Genomic DNA, 15,946 nt, shown 5'->3' with positions numbered 1-15,946 from the left:
CATCTCAATTGTTCAAATCACTCCTAAGGGTCGCTTATGCTATTAAAGTGGAGAAGTTGCACTGCAAAAAATGGTTTGACTGCAACTTGTGCAATAAGGTTTGAAAGAGGGTGATCTTACTCTTTTATATATTGTTAGAAACACCAAGCACAAGTTGAAGTATTGGCATGGGTCCATATTGAGTGGTGGAGATTACACCTCAAGGTTCTTGTAGAATTGCAACCCTTGATGGCACTGAGATGGATGGCTACATTAATGTTAGTAAGCTTAAACGCTACTATGGCCCTTTGACATTATAGACATTAAAAGAGGACCTTATATAGGTGTTTGAAATTGAGTAATTCCTTGAAGAATGATCATCCCAAGTGTGTCATCTCATTTTTTTTGTAACAACATTGGTGTCAAACTACTTCCTCTTGGACAAACAAGGTTTTGTACCAAGAGAGTGACCTATAAAAGTCCTCATTTGAAGCGCTCAATTTCATTGAAGGGATGAGAAATCTTTGGAGTGTACTCATGAGAATTGTCAGGTAATGAACAACTTGCATATCAGTATTAGCAGACTGACAATAAAAATTGATTTTTATGACTATACATGATGTATAATATTATACGTATAGTCAATAGTTTAATCACTCAGAGGCTTGGGTCTAGGTCTACTTATTTCTTGTAGACCCTTCTTTCTCTTAAGTTTTGATGATGATGAATCCTTTTTTTTTCCCCTTGAAAAAGACTCCTATTAAGTATGAAAAACACCAGCATGAGCAAGCTCACAACAGAAATACATCATGATGTACATGAGGAAACCCCCCTAAAATAGGGAACATAAAACTCAAAATGAGCTGGAAAGAAACCAAGGTTGAGGCTGAAAGTGCCACCTCAGCCCTGCTGTACTCTCTAAGAAAAAGGGGGAACCCCTCCATTCCCTAAGGAATATAAACCTTCTGTGGCTGAGGCTGCTCGGGAAGAACCCTGCATGCTCGCCCAACTAGCCATTAGTGTGTGAGCGGTGTCAGCCCAAATACTAGCCAGGGTGTGCGAGGGATGGAATTGAGATCCTTCTAAGGCCTTTATGCATCTGGCCTTCCAAATCTGCCAAGCAGTGATACTAGCTAGTATCTGCCAAGCGGTATCCCCATTAGCATGTACTGGTCTATAATAGGAGATAGGCACATCCTCCAGAGAGCAAGTTTCGACTAGGTGACGTCGATTTGAAATGGCCCAAGAAGCATCCTACCACTCAAAGAAGATCTAAGGTCCTGACATAGGAAGATCCAAGCCACTGATCCCCACTTCATGAAGAAACGAGAAGGAATAAAAGTATTGAGGACCCTGGCAATTCCCATCCAAATGGCTTCTTGCATGCCTCTGCAGTCCCATAGACAATGATGAATCGACTTAGCAGTAGACTACACCTAGGATAATTGGGGTCTGCCCCAAATCTAGACCTTCGCCTATTCATTGCAATCCCTCCATGAATAGAAAGCCAAAAAAATAGAGTGATCTTTCTATTTCTTCGGGACCTTGAAAGCCTCTGCCAGAAGAACCTTTGCAAATTAGCAAAAACCTGATAACTCTCCCAATGAGGGGCCTTGGTGGAAGGTCTCCAACCTCTGCAATTGATTTGAGATTTCATGGCGTTACTCACCGTGTAACCAAAAAAAGGAAGGCTCTTCTCTTAGTTCCCTGCAACAATCCATTCCCACTCTCCAGGGTCCCACTGAAGAAACTTTATGGGGACTCCTCCAAAGACCCACAACCTCCAAGAACTCGAAAGAGAAAGATGAGAGCTCGGATCAATATGCCGTATAGAGTCCTTGCCCTGATCCAAAAAGCCTATGATCCTGACAGGTTGAAAAGGCATGCCCAAAAGAATATCTTCTGAAGAAATAACTAGTTTGCCACCTGCCTGTACATTAAAAACCAAGACATCCTCGTGTGCTCCCCAAAAAGCTATAACCTGGAGAGGGATACTTGTCCTCGACTCCTTTTGGACTAGGACATCTCAAGACATGTTGTTGGAAGACTGGATTAACATGTTCTCTCCTCCTTGTCCAAACTTTACCTTCTACCTCTGCATTTTTAGCTCACATGCAAATCTATTTTGATATTTCAAGAGTGGAATCTTGGAGTGATTTCCCTCTTCCTAATAGTAGATTGGATGTCCCATGTGATGCCATTGACCATGGAATAGAATCGTGAAGGCATAATTTGATTACTTTTAGAATAACCTCCTTCAAAAATCACCATGAGCTTTGATGGCCTTGCACTCTCTAGCTAGAAGCAAGAAGAAGGTGATGTCTTCTTGGGTGAGCTATAGATTGAGGAAGAAGACCATACCGTCTTTAGTGAGGTGTTTATCTAGCTTATTTGTACCACATTTTGAGTTGCAAGAGGTCTTTGGTGCTAAGCTATCTCCTGTGGTATGTATGTGTGTATGAAATAGATTTAAAAAAAGAAACTATACATGTGAAATAGAATTAAAAAACCTCCCCTCTTCCCATACACCTACACCTTAGCTTGTTATGTTGCCCCCCACAAGCCACCCCCTTTTTTGTCCCATGTAGGAGGACTATACATCTTTCTATACGCAAACCACCCATCCCCTCTTCTCTCTTCACACAACCCCTCTCCTTCACTACTTTCTATGCAGGACTACTTTCCAAGCTTGAAGTACAAAACACGGTGCATGGATTGCACTCCGTCTAAGACCATCTAGAAAGGATTTGTAAATTGAATACACCCCCATGTGATGTAATTTTGAACATGATTTGCAGCTTGCTCTAGCTAGCTTTTCCAGCTCACAATGTGAGATGCAAGAAACTAAATACCTTTCATATGATCACATGTGATGAGGATTCAATTCAAGTCATTCATAATCACACATAAGACCCTCAGATACATCAGCCTATAGAATATCAATTATCATAATGGAGGATTAGACATTGATATTATTTCTAACTACTATCATGATTATCTTTCTAAAATTTCACAGTAATGTAGATTTGATTCTTTAAGTATTTAGATGTTTGAATTGAATTCGTTTAGATCTCCCCATGTGATATATTTTTAACATGACTTGCAACTTGCTCTAGCTAGCTTTTCCAATTCACATTTTGAGATGTAAGAAATTAAATACCTTTCACATGATCACACGTGATGAGGATTCAAATCAAGTTGTTCATCATCACACATAAGACCCTCAGATATATCAGCCCACAGAACATCAATTATTACAATGGAGGATTGACATTGATATTATTTATAACTTCTCTCATAATTATCTTTTCTAAAATCTGATAGTTGTTGCTCCCGCTCCCTGGCTGCTCCCGCTGCTTGCCCTGCCCACCTTCTCCCTCCGCCCTCTACTATCCCCCACCTTTGCCTCCTCTCCACCTTCTCCCCTGCTTGCATCCCGCCTTCCCTCCCCGCCTCCACCTCCTTCTCCCTCCCCACCTCCAATTCACTGCCATCCCACCCCATCTCGCCTTCACCTCCCTCCCCATCTCCACTCCTGTCTCTGCCCCCCTCAGCCTCCTCCCCCGCCTCCTTCCCACTCTCTCTGTGCCTCCTCCGCATCCTTCCCGCCCTCTCTGAGCCTATACTCCCGACCCCCCTACTGTTTTACCGCCCTGCCTCTCCTCGCTGCCCCCTGGCTCTTCCTGCTCGTTTCCCACCTCCCTTCTTCGCCTCCTTCCCCCCGCCTTCTCCATCCCCCCTCGCCCCTTTTCCTCATCCTCTCTGCCTCTTCATCTCCTTCCTTCCTCTCCTTCATTCGCAACAGGAGCATTTGTGTTTGTTAGGAGGAGGAAGATCTTAGTGGTGACCTTTGGTCTGGCCAGAGGGGCTCTATGGCAACACCCTCGAATCCCACAACCGTTAAGGTCCTTTTTTCTCCAGCCGACAAGCAATAGGTATAGCAAGTAGTTCAATCACTCCAGGACAAGGCGATTGTGGGCCTCACACCCACAAGGCGACAAGTGCGAGAGTGGAACTAGGCGAGCTTGGCACTAGAGGGTGACCACATTGAGAGGGTCACTATCTATGGAAGAAGTGTCTTCCTCATCCAGCTGATCTCCCTCGATACTACCTCGACAACGGTGGAGGAGAGCCCCATCCTCCTTGGCCCACATATGGTGTACGTCTTCCCTTGTTACCATGGCTTTACAGTGGAGGACCACACCATGTTTCCCATTTTTGGGTTACGCTCCGCTTCCTAGGGCTCCCAAAGGAGTATAGAGCCATCCTCCCCTCCATTGGTCAGGCATTTGGCATTGTGCTCGAGTCTCCACCAGATTCGACCGCATCAATGGTCGTAGATGATGGGGTCTCCAGGATTAGATTGGTGGTTGAGAGCCCAAAGTCTCTATGAGAGTTGATCCTCCTAGAGACCCTCGAAGGGGGTACACTTCACTAGCGAGTGGAGATTTCTGGGTTACCAAGCCAGTGCCTTTGTTGTAGACAGATGGGTCACCTAGCTAGAGATTGCCTCCACGGCCAAGGCCAAGCCCCTCCCCCCCACCCCCGTAGAGCAGGCAGAGCTAGCAAGCCAGAGCCCCAGCACCCCCCAGATAGGAGCAACTGGAGTCTCAGACCCCCTGGGTGACCCCCTCAGAAGGGGACTGGGTACCTAGGTTAAAAAGAAAAAGAAACCAAGTAAACATGCCCAAAAGCATTGTAGGAAGAGGGCTAGATGCAGAGAGAGAGAGGGTTTTTCGAGAGGCACTTGAGGAGCAGTAGCAGCAAAAGCCCATATGTGGAGACCCCCCCTCCCCAAGTGGCAGGGGCCACTGCCCAGTCAGGTGATCCTCTTGTGATGGAGGTTCAGCGTCCACATTCACCCTTGCATCAATAGTGAGCCCCACAAGCTCCTAATGCTGCGATGGTGGAAGTTGCAGACGTTAGTCCGACAGTGACTGAGGAGTAGCGGATCTAGAGCCCCAGCGAGCTTGATCAACAAGGGGGCATGTGGTCGCCCCTACTCCCCCCTGCCCCCTCCCCCTCCAGATCCCTCTCCCTCTCCACTCCCCTCACACTCTCCTGGATTCCCCCCGCCCCCTCCCCCCCCCTTGCCCCTCTTGCTATGGTCACCCTCACCACCCACCCCCCTCCCTCCGCCTCCCCCCCTCCCCCTCCGCCCCCCTCTCCACCTCCTTAGCAAGTTCTTCAGCCTTCCTCCCCTCCCCTGCCTCGACACCTTTGCCAGTAGGCAAGGGTAGATGGCACCCCTTTCCGCTTCCTCATTGCAAGATTCTGTCCCCTCTCTCCATTTGGGGAGGGAGTTAGAGGGAAGGGGCTTGTCCTCTCGGTCAGCAGCTCCCAATTTCTAGCCTCGACATCCCTTACCGTCGCAGGACCTTTGGAGATTGGGATACTGTAATTACTAAAGATTCCGAACTCTTACCCTCTATCCCTGGAGGTAATGCTTGTGGTCTTGCAGCCTCGGAAAGGGGGTTCGATTAGTGTAGTGGGCTCCCAGACACACCCAGTTTGGACATTCCAGTTCGCCTCCATAGAGTTGGAGAAGTGGTCCCTATTGGTGTTTGATGCTATTATGGACCTTTGGCACGCCCATGGTGTGGAGGTGAATTTTCAGTTGTGCTTCATTCGGGAGAAGCCGATGTGTGATTTGGCGGTAGGAATTATCACATTGCCACTTGAGGCAAAGGTTGATTGGGCATACTAATGGCCACTCCAGATGTGTGCGGAGTTGTTCGGGGTGGAAGTCTTCTTCTTGATGAAGTGGGCAGCATGGAAGATTGGCATTGAGCCAGTGCCCACCTTAGTATGTCGACGTACAAACATGGAGTACTCGCCCTCCAAACCCCGGCAAAGTCACATAAGGCAATGTTTTTGGAACAGGGATCCACTTACAGGAGAGCCTTGCTTTTAGCATCCTTGTCCTCATGAGCTGGACCATAGTGAGTTGGAATGTGCACGGGCTCCACGACTGTGCTCGTAGTCAACCGCAGTACTTGATCCTTCGGTAGTAGTTGCAGAGGACAGTGGTAGGGTGGAGAATGGACATACTTTTGATTCAGGAGCATATGTTCTCAGCATCGGACATTAGACGGCGATACCACCCTCTCTCAGGGAGAGGCCCGGAGGTGTGGTCCCTTGCAGTAGGATGGAGCAGAGGGGTCAGCATCTTGGTCTCACAGACAGTGGTTATAGAGCTTTATGATTAGGGCAAGCTTATCCTAGGATAGGCAGTTTGGATGGGAGTTAGGATAGGAGAGTCCAAGATTGGGATCCTGAACGTGTATGCCCTAGCATGCAGACAGCACCGTTCGGCCTTTTGGAGGAGGCTGTTAGAGTTTCTAGATGTAGACTCTTGGACTATTGGAGGGGACTTCAACAACCTGGAGTTTGAGGAGGACAAGCAGGGCGGCACCTCCTTCTTTGAGATGCCAGTAGCAAAACAGAGCACCTGGGAGCAGTTCATTTTTATGATTAGTGGCAGAGACCCGTGGCGAGATCTAGAGTTCAGCAACATACCTGACAACCTCCTCTTCTCTTTCGGATAGAGGAGACATGATGGACTGCTTGAGAGGCTAGACCACTTCTACGTTGGAGACTGGGCACTACACAGAGGTGGCTCTACTAGGATTCTAGTAGGTACCACGATGTTAGACCAATCTTTAGCAGTACTTCACTTAGAGTAGCCCCACCGAGGTCTTTCCCAAAAGGGGGTCTGCATTCCAAAAGACCTCTTGTAGGACGAGGAGATTCAACAGGTCATGGGCAGAGATTTGGTAGCAGCCAGAGACAGCACCGTGTGAGGGTTGGGCTTTGTGGATGGCCGATGCGATCCAAAGGAATAGTGAGGAGTTGTAGGCTCATGCCCTTAGGCGGAGGAGGGCTCTTCAGGAGTGCAAGCGAGCACTACGGAGAGACCTCTCCTCCATAGAGAGGCTCGGGAGCAGGACCCAAGATCTCAGTGGCTTAGTGACAGGTTTGAGAGCGCTCGCCTTGAGCTTCAGGACATAGAGATTTGGCAGGCTGAGTTCTCCTACCACTCTTCTCGGGCCCGGTGGGTATAGCAAGGGGACATGATGACGAAGCAGTTCTTTCAGACCACTGCACTCCGATCGGTAGGTATGCAGTTGCAGTGTCTTTGAGATCCGCAGGGCATCATGCACACTGAACCGCAAGAGATTTTAAACCTGACCACAAGTTTTTACAGCCAGCTCTTTTAGACAGAGAGGATGACTCTTGCTTGTCTTGTGGCCCATGAGGTAGTTTGGGATCACGTTCTGATAGTAGTCTCGCAGGATTTGTGGAGCAGTCTGGAGGAGCCTTTCATAGATGAGGAGCTTTGGGAAGCCCTCAAGGCTCTCCCGAACCACAAGTGTCCTTGACTCCATCCCCCTTCTGGAAATTCTGGGAGATCATCTCCACCCCTTTCCGACTAGCTTGCCAGGAAGATTTTTGACACGGGCTCCCTCAGTCCCTAAGCAACGGGTGGATTCGTTTGATCCCAAAAGGGGGAGATAGGTTAGACATCTGACAGTGGAGACTAATCACTTTGCTTGATACTGCATACAAGATCCTCACCAAGGTCTTGAGTTTGTGGTTACGGCCCCATCTTACTGACATCATTCACGACACACATACTAGGTTCATCCAGGAGCGCAGCATCCTAGACAACATCTTCACATTCTGGGAGGCACTGGATTGGTCTAGGGAGGAGTCATAGCCATTGGCCATCCTCCTCTTGGATTTTGAGAAGGCCTACGACAGGGTGGAGTGGTCTTTCTTGGAGGGTACTATGCGGAGATTGGGTTTCTCAGACAGATGGATCAAAGGAGTTTTTGTGCTTTATGTAGGGAGCTCTAGCCATAGGCTTATCGGAGGACACACGGGCGAGGCCTTTCCTCTCTCTCGCTTTGTCCGCCAGGGCTGCCCCCTTGCTCCCTTCCTCTTCTTGTTTGTGGCGGACGATTTGGGCTACTACTTGAGATCATAGGTGGTGGGCCTCATAGGGTTGAGGCTCCCAATCAGGCAGGAGGAGTTGCTAGATTTTGAGTTTGTAGATGACACAGCCTTGTATGTAGAGGGCACCACAACGAGTTTGGAGAGAGTCAAGGGAGCCCTAGCTATTTATTGTGAGGCCTTGGGCACCCGGATCAACTGGACAAAATCCATAGGTTTCTTCACAAGCTCTGAGGAGACACAGGAGATTCAAGAGTGGGGGAGTGACTTTGGCTTCTGATGGATATTGCGGGGCCAGACAACAAGATACCTCGGATGTCGCGTTGGTATTAATATTATAGCAGAGTTGTAGATTACCTCGGTCCTCGAGAGTATTCGGCACAAGCTTCTCTATTGGTGGAGCTCGGCCAAACTCTCCCTAGTGGGCCGTGCCTTAGTGGCAAACCAGATCCTTCTTGCCACGGATTGGTATATCACCTCTTGTTGGTGTTTCACAGAGGGTGCATTGGGCAGCTCTAATAGTTGTTCGAAACTTCCTTTGGGTAGGTTCGGACACGAGGAATACTAGAGCCCAGGTCGCTTGGCAGACGGTGATCATGTCGTAAGAATAGGGAGGCTGTTGGGATAAATGTGAGGGAGACTGTTGGGATAAATGTGATCAAGGGCTTGCTCTAAGGTGCATGTGTGCATCTAGGGGAGTCACATGTGTGTGTGTGTGTGAGTGCTATGAGGTGTCTAGACTATGACATAAGTGATGATGTAAGCACAAAGGCCCCCACATGGGAGGTTCCTTTGATTTAGCCAGCTCCACTGATGTAGGGACTGATTGCCACTGATGTAGGGGAGGTTCCTACACCTTCCTCTCACTTTATATAATGAAGGATCTTCCTTCATTCTAATACACTTTGATTTTGTCTCACTTGAGCTCTCTCTTTGTGTCATCATGCATCTCTTTTATCCCACTCACTTCTTCATTTGGTATCAGAGCTGGTAGGCTCTAGAGAATCCACTTTGGTAGTGCCACCTCATCATCTTCTCCATCACCTCCATTTTGAAGCTCTCTCTCTCTTCCTCTTCAGAAATGGCTAAGCTCCATTCTCTTCATTCCTTGCGCCTTTTGCCAAACCCTCTTAACTAGAGATTCTACCCCCTAAGGCGCACCTCTGGCTCAAAGCATTCCTCTAGATTTGGTCTCTGTCGCCCATGCTGATCCAAACAGAGTGCACTGACTGTTAGCAAAATTTTGTGCCTACAGAGCAAATGACGACTTGCCCTTCAAGCACAAGTTAGGCAATGCCTAGAGCTTGCTACTAGTGAAATCGGAGCCAGTGGTTGCAGAGAAATCAACAAAAGAATAGTCAACTTTGGAGGGACTCTCATAGGCAATGTGGCGCACTATTTCGCCCCTCCTCTGTTGTGCTTACTCTCTGGTATAAAGGCTTCATTCCACCTTACAAAGCCCCAAATCTGAAAATATGTGGAGTGAGAATTCAAGCCTCCAAGTTACTCTGTTTCCTTGCAAGCATTTTTTACAATTTTTGAAAATTTGATGCTAGAGTAAATGCTAAGATGATGTTTGAGGAATGAAGTGGTGCTAAAGTATCGATCAGAGAATGCAATTTCAGATTGAAGGTTCAGTTGGGACTAATCTCTTGTCAAGATGCCAAGCTCTCAATGTTCTTCCAATGCTAAGCACTTGAAGAAGACTACAAGAAGGACAAAGTTCAAGGTAAAGAAGACCCCGGCCAAGAAGCTTTGGGAGAAGCCAACTGGGTATGCATATGCTAAACAACTAGGCTTTTCTAAGTTTATCTCTAGCAATCTACATTTGTATGGTGAGGGAGATTTCTTTGTTCAACAAGATTAGTCATTTTGTAAGAGAGTAGACACTGCTTGATAAAGGTAAGACCCTCTCATGGCTACCTATAAAATTGACAAGTTTAATGGCCAAGGCTTTCACACTTGGCAAATGAAAATAAAGTTTGTGCTTATGAAAGAGAATTTGTGGGATTTTGTTAAGACATGAACTCAATCCTCTCAAGAAGGTGAATCAACCACAACCAAAGGTAAAGGGAAGGCAAGTGACTCTTCTTCTACACCTGCAGATGCCAAAAGGATACAAAAAGCTTATGCAATAATTGCATTAGGTTTGGGAGATGATTATGTGCATCACATTTCAGATTTGGAATCCACTTTTGAGGCATGGCATAAGTTAGATGTATTATTTGGTGCTAGCTCTCATACTTCCAAATTGAATTTGAAAATTAAGTTCTTTGAACTTAAGATAGATGGAGACAATGTTGCAGCTCATGTTAATACTTTGAGAAGTCTTATGACACAATTGGATTCAATTAACTCTCCAGTCACTGAAGATGATGCTATGGATGTGCTCTTGAAGAGTATGCCTCAAGACTATGATTATGTTGTGACTACTTTGAACAATCTTCCTCAACCCACACTGGAGGGCATCATCAGTGCTTTACAAGAGGAGGAAAGAAAGAACACTTCAAGAATGGGTAAAGTACACACAGAAGCAATTGCAATAAAGTTTTCATCAAAGAGAGTAGGTACAAGGCATGCAAGCATTGTGGTAAAAACAATCATCTTGAGAAGGATTGCTATAAAATCAACCCTTGCACTTATTGTGGCAAGAACAATCATTCAGAGAAGTTTTGCAATGAGAAAAAGAAAAATACGAGAAATTTGGTTGAAGAGAGAACACCATCAACAACTGAAGAATCAAACTTTGTGGTAGAAGACAAGGACTTTGCCTTTTGAGCACTTACTCTTTGAAATTTTGTTTATCATCACTTAGTCAAATTTTGAGGTTCTCTGTCTAGAGTAGTACTTCAAAAAGAATGTTATGTGTTTTGTCTTTTGTAAATCACCTCTGGTCACCATATGATGTAGGCCATGTGATATGTGTGTTTGGTCTATCCCATTTTTGTAAACCTTGACCCTTGGGAACCTTTGCTAGCATGAGATCCTAGCCATAGATTTATCCTTGACCACCATGAGATGGCATGAGAAACTATGTGACTAGATGTATCCTTGACATAGCAAGAGGCAAACCCTTGAGGGGGGGTATGTTGGGATAAATGTGATCAAGGGCTTGCTCTAAGGTGCATGTGTGCATCTAGGGGAGTCACATGTGTGTGTGTGTGTAATAGAAGCACACCTAGTGCTATGAGGTGTCTAGACTATGACATAAGTGATGATGTAAGCACAAAGGCCCCCACATGGGAGGTTCCTTTGATTTAGCCAATTCCATTGATGTAGGGGCTGATTGCCACTGATGTAGGGGAGGTTCCTACACCTTCCTCTCACTCTATATAATGGAGGATCTTCCTTCATTTTAATACACTTTGACTTTTCCTCACTTGAGCTCTCTCTTTGTGTCATCATGCATCTCTTTTATCCCACTCACTTCTTCAGAGGCTTGGGTATCATTGATCCGGAGATGTAGAGCAAAGCCCTCTTGGGCAAGTTGGTTGTTCACGGCCTCACCCCAGGTGCAAAGCCTTGGAAGCTCCTCTTACAGCGAAGGCTTCTCAGGAACACCCCACACACTGGGGGGCAGTGGCAGCATTCACACACATGGATCTTCTCACAGGCCCCCATTATAGGGAAGGGTTCCCCCTTGATGAGGAGCCTCCATAAGGTCTAGCAAAGATTAGCAGGGGTCCTCACTCGTGCTTAGCCCAGATGCAGAGAGGAGTTCGAGTGTCAGCCACTTGTTTGGCACCTAGAGATCAGAGATCAGGAGGGACATATGCTCGAGCAGCAGACTTACATTGGTTGGGCACATTGGGACAGTGGACCAGCTGGCTCCTTTGGCAGATGGAGCAGATTACCCAAAGGGGCATAGGAGAGGCTTGGCGCCTTAGCGCATTTACGAGGGGCAGGGTAGCGGCCGATGAGAGAGACAGACCTAGCCATCCCTGAGTTCTAGTGGGAGGGACTTCACATATGGATGGACATCACATGTTTGGGCCACTTTTCTTGGACTGGTGTTGAAGGAAAAATTGATGTACTGGGGTGTACCAAGGGGTACAAGGTTTGTGTGTCATCACATGGTGGTTAGTGTGACCAGGTTAGGTGGTAGAAGGTTCTATTAGGTGTGATTGAGAGATTCATGGGCTTGATTGAGAGATCAGTGGAGTGATTTGTGGATCTCGAGATGCTCTCCTTTGGGGCACATGCATTGTATCAGTTGCCCTTATAAGGGCCTCTCCTCTTTTGAATAGATATCTCTTTTGTTCCATTTGTTGAATCCTTCATGTTGTTCCATCATGTGGTATAAGAGCCACGTCCACCCTCCTTGAGCCCTCTTTGAGTGCCATGTCATCATCTTCCCCAAATGGAGCTTTTCTTCACTTCTTCCCACAGACTTTGCTTAAGCTTGTTCTCTCCATTCTCTGAGCCATTTTCCCTGTCCTCTGAGCTGAAGTATCCTTGTGTTGGGGCCAATCCCTGGCTAGGAGGAATTAGACAATGGTCGCGTCTTTTGCCCATGCCGACACGCTTTCCAACCGTCGAAGATTCATGTAATTCTCCCTGTAGGAGACACCATTCATAAAATGGCTCTAGCTGCTGTTGGGCGATGCTACAAGGAGCATGCTGATGAAGTCTGAGCAATAATGGTCCAGTATATGAGGAGAAAAGGCAGAAAAACCAGTCAAAAATGACGCTATTCTCACTGACATTCCGATGCGGCATTGCGCAATTCTTCTCTAGGAGCCCGTCTCTAGTGAAAGAGCTTTCATTCCATTGTAAAAGCCCCTTCAATGCTTGCCTCTACAGCTTGAATTTCAGCCTTCAATCTCACTCATTTCTAAGTTCACATTTTCTGTGAATTGGAGGGTCGACCACGTCAACTAAGATTTGGGGCTTCTTAGTTTGATTACAAGAATTTTTAGTACTGACTATGCTGGAGTGCTAGAGTTTAGCTATTGGACTTGTGGAGTCTCATTCAACTATAAACATTCTACTTGGTGTATTGATAGCTTTGTATTCATGGTTTCTGAACATGCATCTATATGGTGATGGTTCTTTTTGAATTGTAAAGGGATTAGACACTGCCAGTCTTGGTAATACCTTCCCTATGGCCTCCAAAACCAAGATAGATAAGTTTGAGGGAGAGGGTTTTCATACTTGGCAGACTAAAACTAAATTTATTCTTATGAAGGGGATTTGGAATGTGGCTAATGGAAAAGAAAAGAAACCAACCACTAGGGAAGGAGAAGCTTTATGGCTCCCTAAGAATGAAAAGGCACTAGCCATAATTGCTCTTGGATTGAGTGATTCTTTTATCCACCACATTGATGGCTGTGAGACTGCTCATGCTACATGGAGTCATCTTGAGCTTGTCTTTGGAGCACAGGGGAAGTGTTCTAAGTTTAGCTTGCTCATCAAATTCTTTGATCTAAAATTGGATAGAGGAGAATCCATCTCTTCACATTTAAACTCCATGAAGAGCATACTGACTCAGTTACCTAGCATTAAGTTTGATCTTGATGATGCCATTGTAATTCCTATCTTACTCAAAAGCCTAACTGAGGAATATGGCACTATTGTCACTACTCTCACTAATATACCATAGATTAGTTTGGTGGAAATTGAGGCATCCCTCTTGGAAGAGGAAAGAAAAATCAAACAGAGGAATGACTACAAAGAACATGGGGCATATTTGGCCAAAAGCAACTTCAAGGGATCCACCGACAAAAACAAGATGAAGTGTAACTTTTGTGGAAAACCTGGACATTTTGAGAAAGAGTGCTATGCAAAGAAGAAATGTTCAGCAAACCTTGTGGAAGAAGTAGAGGTTCTCTACCATGGGATGTCCCCCTTAAATGATTGTTAGTCCTTTGTTTGAGGTTTTACCTTGTTGGACCCATGGGGATTTCCATACATAGTCATTGTCCAATCTTCTAGTTGTAAACCAAGATCCATAACCAGCATGAGTCACAGGTTAGAGTCACGAGTGTTGTTACTAGGTGTGAACAAACCATGAAGCTTCCTATGTACTACTGCTGGGGTGAGGTCATCAATTTGTGGGGGGGCATGAAGGACAAATTAATGTAATGGGGTGTACCAAGGGGTACAAGGTTTGTGTGAGTTTGTGTGTCACCACATGGTGGTTAGTGTGACCAGGTTAGGTGGTAGAAGGTTCTATTAGGTGTGATTAAGAGATCAGTGTAGTGATTTGTGGATCTGGAGATGCTCTCCTTTGAGGCACATGCATTGTATCAGTTGCCCTTATAAGGCCCTCTCCTCTTTTGAATAGATATCGCTTTTGTTCCATTTGTTGAATCCTTCATGCTGTTCCATCAGGTGTTTCCTTGAGGATGATGATGCAATGAGGCAGCACGCAACTCGATTTTTTTCGTGTAGGACCTGGAGGCCTACTCCAGGCACTCACTGAGAGAGACCCAGAGATGGATGAGAGTCTAGATGGGATTCATTGGCAGATGATCAGGGTGGTGGGACGCTTGGGGAAGGAGTGACACATTGACCCTCCCAGTATCTTGTAAGAGATTACAAAGATATGGTGTTGTAGGCATAAAGTCAACCTTATGGTTGACCAGTAGTACTTGGGTACTATATATACCAAGTACTTGTATTATTTCATTTGAACATTTCTATTGGAGCTTTCTTGTGTGTGCACTCTTGTTCAGTTGTGTTCACAACCTGTCTCCACTTTGTTCCTACATTTGGTATCAGAGCGCTTCCATCTCTAGAGCCCATTTCCACGCTTGCTTCCAGACTCCCGCAAGCTTGGTGCTCCAATGCCCGTTCTTGGTTCTCACATTCAGCTCTCTAGCTTTCGTTTGAGGCAGCTCCAACAGTCCAACGGCTGTTTTTTGACCTTTTGAGGTCTGATTTCAACGTTTTTTGAAATTTCTGAGCTGCTTGCATACAAACAAGCCTGTTCCGCACCATTTCACGCAAAAAAAAAATCATGTTTCTTATCCGTACAATCCAGACGGATCTGTCCGTATAGTTGTGCGACAGTGCCGGGAGTCTGTATGACTTGTATTTACATTGTTGGGTGCATTTGCAGTTACTCTACAGTTGTGGATGCCTTTGAACTCCGTTGGATGCATTTGAGCACTCGTGGGTGCGCTATTTCAGATTTGGGTTGTGCATTTTTAGTTTGGGATTGCACTTCAGATTGCAGTAGAGTGCAGTGATTGCATTATGCAGTCAGTGGCACATTTCAGAGTAGCCAGTCATACTTTGCATTTGCAGCTAGTATAGTTTAGAATTTGCAGGCACATTTGCACTTTTGGGACTTGCAGTTCTTTTTGCAGGTACATTTTCAGCTTGTGGGTATCCCATTGTGCATCATGTCGACTCTTTCAGACAGTTTTGGCAATTTGTCCGAGGGTGACAAGTTGGATGGACCAAACTATGCCTTGTGGTCATTCATGCTTAAGAACATCTTGGTTGGTAAGGGCTTGTGGGATATTGTTAGTGGGGATGAGGTGAGGCCAGCAGGCTCATCTACATCTAGCACAGCTTCTTCGGGTCAGACTATAGGCATACAACAGATTGCTACAGCCCCTCCTGCTAGTCTCATAGCATCGACGGAGGAGCAGAAGAAGTTTGACCGCCGCAGTGCCCAAGCAATGTTTTTGATTGCCACAAATGTGAAGAGGCACATTATGACGACTATCAAGTCATGCAAGGATACAAAGGCAGCATGGGAAAGATTGGCAAACATGTATCATGTTAAGAATGAGGCAAGGCCCATTGCCTTGACAAATCAACTCAAGGATCTCGAGATGCAGGAAGGCCAGGCCATCACGGATCATATTGCCAGGATCACTGATCTACATGATCAGCTCGCAAGTATTGATGAGGAAATAGAAGACAAGAAGCTCGTCTCTATTACTCTCAATAGCTTAGCGCCCTCATATGGCACATTTGTCACTTCATTGACCATTGTTCTCAGGGCAGCCCCACTCTCGTTCAATGAGTTAGTTGAGCTTTTGTTGTAGGAAGAGGA

Source organism: Dipteris shenzhenensis, chromosome 3, assembly GCF_047967505.1.
Source record: "Dipteris shenzhenensis isolate YYH24624 ecotype China chromosome 3, Dip_SZ_1.0, whole genome shotgun sequence".
In the NCBI taxonomy this organism is placed as follows: Eukaryota; Viridiplantae; Streptophyta; class Polypodiopsida; order Gleicheniales; family Dipteridaceae; genus Dipteris; species Dipteris shenzhenensis.
This window is presented reverse-complemented; position numbering follows the sequence as displayed.